This window comes from Magnolia sinica, chromosome 9, assembly GCF_029962835.1.
Source record: "Magnolia sinica isolate HGM2019 chromosome 9, MsV1, whole genome shotgun sequence".
In the NCBI taxonomy this organism is placed as follows: domain Eukaryota; kingdom Viridiplantae; phylum Streptophyta; class Magnoliopsida; order Magnoliales; family Magnoliaceae; genus Magnolia; species Magnolia sinica.
Genome location: NC_080581.1, coordinates 31,205,216 through 31,220,119, shown reverse-complemented (window position 1 = coordinate 31,220,119; position 14,904 = coordinate 31,205,216). Strand labels below are relative to the sequence as shown.

Below are 14,904 nucleotides of genomic sequence, written 5' to 3'. Positions count from 1 at the left end.
TTAGGTTACAGGTTAAGGTTTAGGGAATTGAAAGTAGGTTAAGGTTTAGGTTTAGGAAATCGGGTTCGGGACCGGGTTTAGGTTTAGGGTTTTAAGTCTAGGTTTAGGTTAAGGAGTTGCGATTAGGATTAGGTGTAGGTTTAGGTTTATGGATTTGAGAATACATTTAGTTTTTACATTATAAGTGTAGGTTACAGGTTTAGGTTTAAGTTAGGTTATAGGTTATGGTTTAGGGAATTGAGAATAGGTTAAGGTTAGGTTTAGGGATTTGAGAATACATTTAGGTTTTAGGTTTAGGTTAAGGTTATAGGTTTAGGTTATAGGTATACTGAGTGAGGGAAAGGTTAGGTTTAGGTTATAGGTTTTGGGATTTAAGAATAGGTTTAGGTTATAAGTATAGGTTTACGTTGGGTTATAGGTTAAGGTTTAGGGATTTGAGTTTAGGTTAAGGTTTAGGTTTAGGTTAAGGTTGTAAGTTTAGGTTAAGGTTATAAGTAGAGATTGCAGGTTAAGTTTAAGGTCTAGGTTTAGGTTATAAGTATAAGTTTTGAGATTTGAGAATAGGTTTAGGTTAAGGTTATAAGTATAGGTTTAGGTTATAGGTTAAGGTTTATGTAAGACCCGTATCCTAATCCGTACTGCTCCGTCGACTCCCGCGATCCTTCCCGTCGAATTCTAGCAACCTACGATGTATAATCGACATTTGCGCGCGACCATAAGTCGAATCCCGTATATTTGGGTCGGCTTAATCCGATACTTATACCATTGCGATCGCATCATCGCTGCGTTTCCAATGCCGCGTCTTGCATACCGATCCGATACCTTGGCAGGGAGAGTGGACCCGTGTTCAATTCGAGGAAACGTCCCGCGTTTATAATCCCAAGAGAATATCTACGACATGTCAAAACAATCCAATCAATCACCTCACATATCAAGTACATGTCCCATCCCCAAAAGCACCCCCAAAGTCAATTCTCTCCCTCTCTCTCTCTCTCTTACCCACCCATACATGTCAAGTACATGCCCATCACCCCATCACTTACTTCCCATCACTCCATCACACATCACCTCTCCTTACAACCCTCTCTCTCTCTCTCATTTCTCATCACATTTTCCCAAGCAAGAGAAGAGGCTCAATTCAAGCTCTTCCATGAGAGAAAAGTGATTTTTGTGTGGCCCACTTTCCCACCCCAAAATCCTTCATCCTAACCCTTCACTTCTCATTATCCACCATTAAAGTGAGACACAAGGGAATCGACTTTCCAACGGACCACGAAGATTGATCGGTGGGTGCTTCTATAAGATAGTTTTCATGTTTTTATGATAGGTCAATTGAGGCGTCCTAATTGATGGAATGGATCTCACTTTGGACCCTAAGACTTGGCCGATGACCCACCTTAATCCTCATGATCATTCCATGATGGGGCCATTCTCCATGGACCCCATCATGATGTTTATTTTTCATGTATGGATAGGGTCATCTAGACCTTACATTTGGTGGAGAAAGGATCTCAACCATTGATTTTTAGTTTGATGGGCCCACATGTAATGGGACCCACTTGATGTATGATTGCTTACAAGGGAGGGCTCATAGTGGTGAAGCCCTCCATCACACGTGTCCCACCCTTTTTCTCTCTCTCTCTCTCCCTCCCTTTTCATTTATTTTTATGTATGATGATGTGACTGTGTGGCCCACTTGGATGGACCCCACCTTGAAGTATGTAATTGATCCAAGTCATTTGTATGTGGGGCCCACTTTATAAGCGTTGTATCTACACCATCCACCATGTGGTAGCCCACCTAAGTAGGTCCCACCTTGAATATATTTGTTATGCCCAAGAACAATCCAACATCTGGACGTGAGTCGGAATAAACAAAAAAAAATGTATGTTGGCTTGGTTTAAAGTATTTAGGTGGACCACTTGTATAGGCCCCACATGGATGTATGGATTTAATCCATGACATCCATCCTATTTACCAACTCATTTTAGGCGTTGAGCAAAAAAATGAAGCTGATCCAATTTTCTGGCAGGCCATACCTTTGAAAACAGTGATTTTCACCATTTAAATTCACCTTAATTTTTCTACACGCTGAAAGATGCCCAATATCGGGCTTGATGGATGGGTTATGAACTGTGGAATCCATTGACTGGGGTGGATTCACTTGATGCGGGCCCCACATGCGAAAAACTGTGGAGAAATCATCTTTTTCAAAAAAAAGTACAATGTTTGTAGCGCCTGCTACTGCTGACGCTGCAGCAAGACACTGCTGTGTCTGGAGGGTGGATAGCAGGGACCCACGGTCCTAACCATGGGCCCCACCATGATGGGTACTTGTCATCCAACCGTTCATTTGGTGGGTCCCTTCCTGAAGTGGGCCCCCTCCAGAGATTAGCCACATCCAAAGCTCAGGCGGCCCACATCATAGGTAACAGCGGTGATTGAACGACTACCATTGATCCCTTTTGAGTTTCACAGAAGCTTTGGGTCAAAATGAAATTTGTTTTTGCCTATTCATCTGGGCCCGTGTGACCTTATCAACAGGTTGGATGGAAAACAAACGTTATGGTGGGCCCCAAGTGGCCTGTGCGACCTTATCAACAGGTTGAATGGAAAACAAACGTTATGGTGGGCCACACGTGGGACCCACTGATGCATGTATTGTAACCCACACGGTCCCTGGGTGGGACGGCTGGTGTACCTCACTCCAGCAGCCTGCTGGAGTGGCGTCACTAAGCTCTGTGGCCCCCCCTCCTTATATCATCCACGCCGTCCATCTATGGACCCCACCATGATGCATGTTCCGCATCCAAATTGTCCATTCATTTTTAAAGCTCATTTTATGGCATGGGCTAAAGAATGAGTCAGATCCATAGTTTAGTGGACCCCACCCTTGATGCATGTGTTGCATCTAAACTGTCCAACCATTTAGCAGGCTTGTCTTAACAGGCTTGAGACTAAAAATAAGTCAGATCTAAAGTTCAAGTGGACCCAACCATTTAATGTAGTGGTCAATGATGTCCACCGTTCAAAATTTCTAAGGGCCATGGTAGTTCCCTATGAAGCTGATATTTGTTTCCACTTCACCTATCACTATGTTAATTTATGAACAGGTTGGATGGGAAACATATGTTATGGTGGGCCTTAAGAACTTTAAATGGTGGAAATCATTATCACCACTTTTATTTGGTTGTGGCCCATTTGATGTACATATGGGGCCCAATTGGTGTGGCCCATCTATATAGATAAGGCCCATGTGATTAGGCCCATCTTGATGTATTTGTGGCCCATTGTTGAGGCCCACTTTGATATATATAAGGCCCATGTTACGAGGCCCATTGTGATGTATTTAAAGGCCCATGGGATATGGCCCATTGTAATGTACATAAGGCCCATTGGTGTGGCCCACTTGATTTATATAAGGCCCATATGAGGCGGCCCATTTGATGTATCTAAGGCCCATGAGTCAAGGCCCAACGGATGTCCTTAGGGTACATTGCAATGTGTGATTCTTCCATGGCTTGTGTAATAATGTTTTATAGCGGTTCATGCCTTGAGAGCAATGCTGGTTTGACGTCCACATTGTAAGATTAATGTTGGTTAAATATCCGCATTGTCACTCTCCTTAGGGCCCATTGATAAGCCTAACTTGTTGTGTATGAGGCCCCTGTGTAGGGCCCATCTGTGATGTATATTAAACCCAGGTGTAGGGCCCACCCATTGTGCATTAAGGCCCATGGGTTGTGGCCCATTGTGATGTATTTCCGGTCCAGATGGCAAGGCCCGATGTTATGTATGAGAGGCCCATGAGATGTGGCCCATTGTAATTTATTTGAGGCCTAGGTACGAGGCCCATTGTGATATATTTAAGACCTATGGGACGTAGCCTAGTGTGGTGTATTCGAGGCCCATGGGATGTGGCCCATTACGATGTGTTCGGGGCCATGGGATATGGTCCATTGTAATGTACATGCGGCTCGTATATGGGGACCATTATAATGATACATATGGCCTTGTGTGAGGACTAATGTGATGTATGTGAGGCTTATGTGATGAGGCCCACTTGACATGCGAGGCCCATTTGATGTATTCAAGGCCCATGGGTGAGGCCCATTATGATGTATTCAAGGCCCATGGGTGTGGCCCAATGTGATGCATATGTGGCCCATGAGTGAGGCCCATAGCGATGTATGTTAGGCCCTTATGTAGGGTCATGGGCCCACTATACATATGGCTCTATGTGGACCACTCCTTGGGGAGAGATGTTGGTTAAATGTCCACATTAATGGGCGATGATCGTTAAATGTCCATATTGTGATCTTCCCTTAGGCCCTTTATTAGAGCGATTATCGATTGGTTTCGATTGTCGTGACCGATTGTCGATTTCGATTGACGAGACCGATTTGCCGATTCTGATTATTGATTGATTTTTATTGTCGTGACCGATTTGCTGATTTCGATTATCGATCAATTTCAATTGTTTAGGCCAAGTTTTGAGGATGATTGTATATGCCGATTCTGATTGTCGAGGCCGAGTATCGAGGCCTATGTGATGAGGCCCATTGTGATGCATTTGAGGGCCAGGCGATAGAGCCCATTATGATGTATGTTAAGCCCATGTGAAAGGCCCATCGTGATATGTATTAAACTTTTGAGTGAGGCCCATGGTGTTGTATATTCGGCCTTTATGTGAGGCCATGGATCCACTGTATGTTAGGCTCTATGTGGGTCATTTCTTGAGGGTAATGTTGGTTAAATGTCCACATTATCGAGGTTGATTGTTGATGCCAGTTATTGATATCGATTATGAGTATGTGACAGCATAGCATCATGATACATGCCCATACGCATCATCTGCATGCTTGTTATGAGATGTAGTTGATTATTGCATATGTCATTGAGCATGTTGTTATGAGACTCAATGATAGGCAGAGGTTATGTCACATGAGCGTATGGTATGCACAGGATTGATGCATGGCTTGTTTGTATGACTCATGCATCTTGCATTATGATTACTGTACGCCCTAGCAACATCGGGACCGTAGCCTCCATAGGCATATCGTGGTTAGCCAGATGGGACACCAAAAATTTATTCTAGCATCGAGCTACCATAGATGGCCCTGAGTGAAAATTCCTAAACCCTCTTGGTACCGAAGACGCCCCAACGTCGAGACCGAGTGGATACATGAGCGCCCGAGTGCCGAATACCAGGAGGCCACATTTCCCACTGTGTCGTGGTCAGTTGGGAGGGGGTGTGGCCTTACCCGCCCCAGCATAGGGGGCATTGCTAGGTTAAGTTTGACCAGCTCGTGATTGGGTCCGCTATTGATGTGCCGGATAGGTATTGACAGACTATTAGACAGGCGGATAGTGAGGTTTCTTACGCTCACTTGGACTATGCGTCTGGGAGAGCGGCAGTGCCATTTGGAGTGTACTAAACCCCGATGATAACCATACTGATATGTTGACTTATTGAGCAGGAGTTAAATACTCATTCAATCATTCATTCACTATCCACTCGGGCTGGTAGTGCGTAACTATTTGTTACGTGTACCTTCGCATGGCAAGATTTTCGTTGGGCGCGCGACTAACCTGAGATCAGGAGTTTACTACGTTGAGTCTGACTATCCAAATTTAGGTATGGGACTGGTTTGGATAGGAGTCCTTTGTGGTGGACCCCGTAGCCTGCGATACTACGTACTATCATCCGAGTTCACACTCTAGCATGGTCATTCCATTCGCACCGCATATTGCATTACATCCATGACATATGACATTTTGGGTTACTGTGTTCTTGCATTATATGGTCTAGATACGGCTGATGCTATTCATGGACTCATCAGGAATTGCCTATTGCATCGCATCCTCGGCATCGGATATCTGGCTCTTTATGACTCCTCATTTGCATAGCTGCTCTATATTACATATTCTGATATTGATTGACTCATGATCTTGTTAGTATTTTCGCTTATTCCGATGATGTATGATTTATGGGCTTTATGGTATACTTCACACTTATCTTGTGCACACACTTTCACCACCCTCTAAGCTTTTGTAAGCTTATGCATGATAGATGCGTGCGGGTGGTGTTAGGTTGTAGCAGCGTTGAGCTTGGAGCGTGTAGCTATCCTCTGGAGCTTTGATTTCGATATATGTATTTCCCTTTCGGCATTGCATTCAAATGATTATATTATTGGATATGTGATGATGATGTTGCCTTTATGATTTGGGTATATGTGCAGTTATGCTTCTTATGAGACAAATATACATTCGAAAATCCTCCTTGTAAGATCCCAGGATCGAAACCTGGTGTATGTACACCGGGGGCCGAGAATGGGGTACTACGGAGGCTGTCGGCACCGGGTTCGGTGATCGGGATTCCTATGAATCCGATTTATAGGTTTAGGGCGTGACAGTTTAGGTTTAGGTTATAGGTATAGGTTTAGGTTATAGGTTATAAGTATAGGTTATAGGTTAAGGTTAAGGTCTAGTTTAAGGTTATAAGTATAGGTTAAGTATAGGTTATAGGTTAAGGTTTTGGGATTTGAGAATAGGTTTAGGTTAAGGTTATAAGTATGGGTTATAGGTTAAGGTTTAGGTTTAGGAAATCAGGTTCGGGTTTGGGTTCGGGATCGGGTTTAGGTTTTAGGTTATAGTTTATAGGTTTAGGTTTAGGTTTATGTTATAAGTATAGGTTTTGGGATTTGAGAATAGATTTAGGTTATACGGATAGGTTTAGGTTAAGGATATAAGTATAGGTTATAGGTATAGGTTTAGGTTATAGGTTACAAGTATAGGTTATAGGTTAAGGTTAAGGTCAAGTCTAGGCTTAGGTTATACATATAGGTTTTGGGATTTGAGAATAGGTTTAGGTTAAGGTTATAAGTCTACGTTTAGGTTATAGGTTAAGGTTTAGGTTTAGGTCTATGTTATAAGAATAGGTCTAGGTTTAGGTTTATGTTATAAGTATAGGTTGTAAGTTTAGGTTAAGGTTGTAAGTCAAGGTTATAGGTTAGGGTTAAGGTTTAGGGTTAGGGTTAGGTTATAGGTTATAGCTTTAGGGAATTGAGAATGGGTTTAGGTTAAAGGTTTGGGGTTATAGGTTTAGGTTAAGGGTGTGGTACCTGTAAATACATACATAAACACGGCCTGTCCAAATGGCCAGGCCCCTCCAATGCTATCCATAAGAAATGGACAGCTTCATCATGGTCATAACAGCGGTTCCCACCTTCCAGGGACCCCCGCTCATCCGGATAGCTCCGACGCACATCCGGGTTTGCTCCATTAATTTCGAGCAAATACATAAACACGGCCTGTCCAAATGGTCGGGCTCCTCAATGTTGTCCATAGGAAATGGACAGCTTTATCATGGTCATAACAGCGTTTCCCACCTTCCAGGGACCCCCGCTCATCCAGATAGCTCCGACGCACATCCGAGTCTGCTCCATTAATTTTGAGCAAATACATAAACACGGCCTGTCCAAATGGCCAGGCCCCTCCAATGCTGTCCAAAGGAAATAGACAGCTTCACCATAGTCATAACAGCGGTTCCCACCTTTCAGGGACCCTCGCTCATCCGGATAGCTCCGATGCACATCCGAGTCTGCTCCATTAATTTTGAGCAAATACATAAACACGGCCTGTCTAAATGGCCAAACCACTCCAATGCTGTCCATAGGAAGGACAAGCTCTTTATACTAGGTGACCTACAACTGATGAAAATTTCTAAGTAAATTGTACGAGGTTTACAGTAGTCTTAAAGTGCAGAAAATTTCCAAGTATGTGCATTTCAATTCGAGTTATTTCTATAATCACAATAGCCGTGAGAGGGTTGATACAAGGGATGAGTTGATTGCAAAAGGGCTTATTAAAACTATATTGCGTTATCTTGGCGGACATAATGATTTCAGGTCCAGCAAGATACCCAATATAGTTTTAATCAGCCCTTTTGCAGTCAACCCATCCCTCGTATCAACCCTCCCAAGGCTATCGTGATTAGGAAGGAACTCGGACTAAAATGCACAGACTTGGACATTTTCTACACTCCAAGATTACTGTAACCCTCGTACAATGTATATTCAATGATGTATATAATACAATGTATATAACATGAAATGGTACATGAGTGAGACAAGACAACGTAACCTTTTATATAAAAGCCAGAAATTGATAGGTTAAGATTGTCCTATCGAGGAGATTCTTAGGTGTTAATGATCTCTGTTTAGGTCTTGTTTTCATTGAGATAGTCTATTGCCTATGAAATGAACTGCTTGCATAATCCACACAAATTTTCAGTCCTTGAATAAGGTTTAGAAATATTACTTTTGGTATTTAGCTCCTGGTAGTTAATCTGCACAACTAGAAGCATGAAGCATATATCATCGATTTAATTCTAGTGGGCCTTAAATAGGAAAATAGTTAGGACAGCTTGCATTTTTATATGGAAAATGATTACATGTCTACCGATGAATGCATAATCCCTGTTTAGAGTAAGAGAAATGATAATATGAATTTTCTATATCCATGAACTTGTCAAATTCATGAGTTCGCATTGGATTTGAATTTGACAAACTCCAAATTCCACTGTTTGGGAATCAAGCTACAATCTATGAATTTAGGAGCATTTATTGTAATGAAGTAGCTTCTATCCCCTTTTAAGGTCTCTCGTTTTGTAGATTTGCAAAGTCTTTACTTGAAACATGAATAGAGATGAAGTTACTAAACAAGAAAGGCATCTACTAAATAGCCAATAAGTACAACAGTTGGAGAGAATGAATTCTACAATCAGATCAGAATGCAGTTGTTTAAAAAGGAGGCATCTACTAAATAATCAATTACCTATAATTCCATTAGGATATTCTGTCCGTTGATGCAAAAAAAAATTTAGTTATCATCTTCAATTGAGATCAGATTTTTATTCTCAATTACCCAAATAGAGATCAAATTGAAAGATGTTAGATTATATATTCTCTGGGTATCATTCTTTCAACTATTTGCTGTTGAAGTATTGGCTAATGTTTCCAGTTAGAAATCAGATTTTTTATTCATCAATAGAAATCAAATTGAAACTAGTTTGTTTCACTACTTTATTTCATCCAGTTGATGAAAGTTCTTCTTTCTTTCGAATTTTTCTTTAGTCACTAGGTGTTGGAAGAGCTTTATAAATGGATTATAACAAAGTTGTGCATGTTTAAATTTCAAGAAGCATTACCAAATGAAAGTTTAGGAAGCTTATTGACATTGGCATGGTACTGACCACTATCTTCATCTTTGTCTCCACTTCTTTCTTCTTCTTCTTCTTCTTTCACTTGGTAGTTGTATTCACTTCAGTTGGAGACTTACTGAAACATGTCAGCAAGCCTAATGTACTGTTTATTTGACATCGCCTATAGATAATCATCACTCTTTCCATGTGAGGTACATTTGTTTTTACATGGAAAAAGTTGAATTAAGAGTTAAATGATGATGACGACAAAGATATATGTATAATTTCTAAGCACATTCAAGTAACCATAGCTCCACTACTATGGCTTTCAACCAGGGAAGCCTTGTGCTCTTAGGTGAAACCTATACGGTTTGGCCCTAGGTTAAAGATTTTGGCCCATGGGCTTCAGGGCTTATGTATGGGCTAGAAAATGACGGTACGACTTAAAATATAATAATATTTTTTATCCAGATCCCCTGTCCATTTGTAGCAATCCCATGGATCTTAAACCAATCCACTGACACCACCATCATTATCTTAAAATCCATCCCATCCCTCCTAATCCCATGGGATCCGCCTGGCCAAACAGGCCCTAAGAATATACATAATGAATTTTATTACTATAATTATTAATACAGTAACACATGAATGTAGCAAAGTTGGAAAAAAAATGTAGATTTAAATAATGTATCACAAAAATGTTTTAGTGGTTCAGTACCAAGCTAAATAAACAAAAAGTGTCCATATCTTTATAAAGAAATTATAGAATAAATCTTTTTCCCAAATGAATGTGCTAGAGTTAGCAAAATGATTTGACTCAAAATTCAACCGAGTCAAGTTGGCTTGGCCAATTTCAGGTCAATTTGAGAAGTTGTAGAACTATGAAAACAAAATTTTCCTTAATAAAACTTTTATTATTAGCACTCTTAAGTATGGTTGAAGGCACAAGAACCATACCATGAATAAAGTTAAGGGCAGCTTTTGAAACCAAAACAGCAACTCTCAACTTCTCCTGCAAGACAGGATACAAGAACATCAGCCACATACGATTTAGATGTATTTTTACCTTACTTCTCTTTGATATCTGACCAAAATTGTTCTCTAAAATCAAGAAAAACCACAAACAGATGTTAACATGAAATGGAACTCAGATTTGATGTAGAAAAGATAGAAAATACCTTAACTGATTAGCTCTACCAGATTAATTAGGAATTCATGAGATCATTAAGTAATAAGGGTATCATATCTATGAAAATGGTCATGTTCTATCACCCATGATGTTTTTGATAAATCTACTCCGTCCATCCATTTTGTGAGCTCATTTTAGAACTTAAGACCAAAAATGAGAAGGATACATCATATAGACCTACACAAGGGCTTAATACCGAAGCACAATAATTTTTTAAATTAGTAGAATGTCTATATACCGAAGCCCACTCTTTGCTTCAAATAATCCATCATTTTTCCCGATCAATGTCACATGGCCATCTGATTGCACATCATCTTTTCTATCTAAGACTGATGTGTAATTAATAGCTCCAATGCATGCAACGAACAACATCCATACAACATTTGTTTGACGAATAAATATTCCCAAGCCCCCAAGCTATAGAAAGGGAAGGGTAACACCAGTAAGATACATAGATAAAAAAGAAAAAATAAAACAGCTCAAATATATCTTTCTCTTAAAAAAAAGGAAAGGAAAGGAAGAAGAAGAGGAAGATGAAGATTTCAGCATAAATAACAAGGGCGTAGGTCAAACAAGTACATTGCACACGCTAACTATGTTATGCTGTCGGAGAGAGAGAAATAGAGAGAGCGACTCGGATATCATGCATTTTGCTCGGGGCGAAAGTTCGGAGAGTACCCTTAAGGTTGTCAGTTTTGAATTATACAAGTGGGGCCTCAAATCCCAACCCTTCACCCCATGGTCATGACGGCGTGTGGCCCTGACAGACGTGTATCTAGATAATAGATGAAGACGTTGCGCATGAGCAACTCTGCGGATGCGTCTAGTGCATTATACTCACTAGCGTGTGGCCCTGACAGACATGTATCTAGATATATAGGTTGTATTGTAAACGGGATTAGGTTCCACACCAAAGAACGTAAGAAGTACAGGACCACACAAAATAGTGGGGTGGTTGTGAAGGGAACAAATGAGGAGGATGAAATTAACTTTTATGGCATTTTGACAGATATTATTGAGCTGAGTTATTGTATGAGCAAGCAGGTGTACTTATTTAGATGTAATTGGTGGGACATTGAAAATAAGAAGTTGGGAATACAGACTAACAACTACTTTATGAGCGTAAATTTATCTCGGAAGTGGTTTAAGGATGACCCATTTATCCTCGTCAGCCAAACCGAACAACTATTTTACCTCGCTGACATCAAGTTAGGTGGCTCTTGGCACGTGGTGCAGAAAATAAAGCCTAGAAACGTATTTGACATTCCCGTACCAAAAGTTGAAGATAGCGAGGACAAGGGAAATGGCATGTCTAGGGTTGAACAAACATATCAAGAAGACATACCATCTAGGATACATGGACTGATTCAAGTGTTGATATTGATGTGGTGCAATTAAATAGAGATGATGTGCCACCTGATCATGTTGATGCCTCAATAATACGTAATATTGTTAGAGATGATAGCGGTTTCATTGATGACGATGTTGCGGACAATGAAGAGGAAATATTGATCAGCGATGGTGATGGTGAAGAAGAAATAGCCCTAAGCGATAGTGATATAGATGGCGATTATTAAATGTACGCATGATTTACATGTCATTTTTCAATTCGAATAATTTATGTATTCAATGTATATGTGAAAATTACAAGTCATGATTAAATCCTTTTATTAACTTGTTTATAATCTGCATTTGCAGTTGAGTCAATTTCTTATCATGTTCTCCTCAAACTAGAGCGTAGTAGAAGCATGCGACATACTTCATTAGCTATTACAGATGGACGTTTCAGTCTTATCTTCTTTTGGTAGGGCCATAGAGATACTCGGTCTGGTCGATGAGTGTAGAGTGGAATATATCGACGACGACTTAGAGGAAAGATTATGTCATCTCAAAGAAATTTCGGGGCTAATGGAGATATATAAACGTGGGAAACGAGATATGGAAGATGTGACTCTGTCACTTGGGAATACTTCGAATAGTTTACCTCAAAGTTATTTCGTATTACAACAAAATATGTGTATTTAATATAGAATGATGATGTGTAATAGAATTTTCAATGGTTATAGATTAAAGTTTACAGTTTTATTATATTCTGCTTGTATTGTAGCGTAATGGTCTAATCATATTTTAATCATCTCTCTAAGCATAAGCACAAATGCATTGTACCGTCAATACTACTTGTATAATGTTTTAGCATATTCCACTTGTATTGACATTGTTTAAATTTATAAGTTCGTAGCTCGCATATATTCAGTGATAGCACCAGGTGGGAGAGTATGTCGTTCACGCACTGGATCTACCCCTTCTACCCGTGATGCGATGGAGCTAGCATCACTGTCACATGTTGCATCGCAGGCGTCTGATCCCTCAGTCGCGCATACACCAGGCACTGCATGTAAGTCTAGACATATATTTCTTTTAATGATTTCTGTTTATGTTTAGACTTATATATTTCTTTTGCAACAGCGTCATCGACTAGCCGACGAGGACATGGACCCACACGTGGGTTTCTTTTCGAGCGACTTACGTATGAGGGTAGGGTGACGGTAAAGTTCCCACAGGACTACATTAGACCTACTGGAAACAATGCCATGTTGTTTACGTCGGAGGTCAGTATCTTATGCCGATCTCTGATCCTCCCCACCACCCCCCGCTGGGAAGACATAACAGATGATGTGCGTCAGCTCATCCGTCAGTGCCTTCAGGTAAATTTTAGTAAATTAAAATTTCTTTTATAAAAGTTCATTTATGGTTAAGTTATTTTCTTAATAAGTTTATTGCCTTAATCTATTATTTACGAAACTACAGGATAAATTTGACTTGGATTTGAGTGTTTCGCACATCTCCCATGCCATCGAAGACATGATGAAGGAGCGGTTCAAGGATTACCATAGTAAGTTACACCGGTAGTACAAGCAGTGTGTGAGCCACGAGGAGGCCGTACAGTCCGCACCGCTGCACGTAACCGATGAGGACTGGCGGATACTCTGCAATAGGTAATATTTACATATTTATGATATCTTAATGTAATAATAAAATTCACAATTAATAACAATGTATTATGAATAATGTGTTAAGAAGAGGAGCAAAATAAATTTTGACAACAAAGGAAAGTTAGAAGTGAACCACGTAGCTGGTTCAAAGTCATTTGTACGACTTCGTCACGACATGGTAAGAAAGTACTTGTAATTATTACGTTTATATATTCATTCCATACATTTTTATTAACTTTATTGTCCTTTCGATTGCATAGCGAGATTCCGTCACTGACTAGGAGCCTGGACCAATAGACTTCTACAAAGAGACTCACTGTCGGCATGTGACGGGATCTTGGGTACATCCTAGAGCCAGTGAGATTTGGGTAAAAATCCTTACATTGTAAAATTTAATTGCATTAAATTATAATAATGTTTTTTATTATGAAAATTCATATGATTTCATTATAGGAGGAGATGGACACCTTACGCAGTCAGCCCACTCCCGATGGTACTCAGCGGAGTGAACCAGAGATCCTGAGTCAGGTGCTTAGCACCCATTCTGGATATGTGCGTCGGTTTGGCCATGGTGCTATGCTCATGGCATCCGCTAGAGCTGCCTCTAGCCGATCCATCGTCATTGGCGACAACGCCATACGCCGAGCTGATACTGCAGAGAGAGAGAGGTTTTGTAGCTACAGGTTGTCGTCGATGACCTCAAATATCAGCTGGATAGGCAGAGGGAGGAGCAGGAGAGGAAGATGATGGATCAGCTGGCGAGGCAGAGGGAGGAGCAGGAGAGGAGGATGGAGGAGGAGTTGGCGAGGCAGAGGGAGGAGCAGGAGAGGAGGATGGAGGATCAGCTGACAAGATAGAGGAGGATGGAGGAGGAGCTGGTGAGGCAGAGGGAGAAGCAGGAGAGGAGGATGGAGGAGATGCGGGTGGAGCATGAGCGACAGATGACGGAGATGTTTTAGGTTTTTGCTGCACGCTTACCCACTGATGCCCCACCGCCTCCGCCTTCAATTTTGTGATTTTTTATATATTTGTTTATGATGTTAAGTTTATATGTATTTATGCGTAAATGAATGTGATATAGATAAGATTATTTGTGTTTGGATGAATGTAGTTTATGTTTGGGTTTGGGTTTAGATGGATGTGAATGTGAATATGATGAAATATATTATATAACAGGTGTATATCAGGATGAATATGATGAAATATATTGTTAATAGGTGTATATCAGGAATTTTGTACGAAATTTTGAGCTGCATATAGAAAAAAAGAGACTTTTAGTGACGAAAATTTTCGGAGTTAAAAGTTTAGTAAATGTTTTTTAGCGATGAAAATTTTCGTAGCTAAAAGTTTTGTAATTTATTTTTGGCAACGAAAAATTTCGCTGCTAAATGTCTTGTAAAGTTTTTTAGTGACGACAATTTTCGTAGCTAAAAGTGAAATGAATTTTTTGGCAGCGAATATTTTCGCTGCTAAAAGTCGTGTAAAGGTTTTTAGCGACGAAAATTTTCGTCGCTAAA

General features: G+C 40.4%; 1 long non-coding RNA gene across 1 annotated transcript; it reads left to right on the top strand.

Annotated features, from left to right (window-relative positions):
- The first annotated feature begins 13,438 nt into the window (after nt 1-13,438).
- Nucleotides 13,439-14,564, top strand: LOC131256213 (uncharacterized). The gene is made up of 3 exons (XR_009176668.1): nt 13,439-13,565; nt 13,648-13,755; nt 13,841-14,564. It is a non-coding gene; the product is annotated as an uncharacterized LOC131256213 (long non-coding RNA).
- Nucleotides 14,565-14,904: the final 340 nt, after the last annotated feature.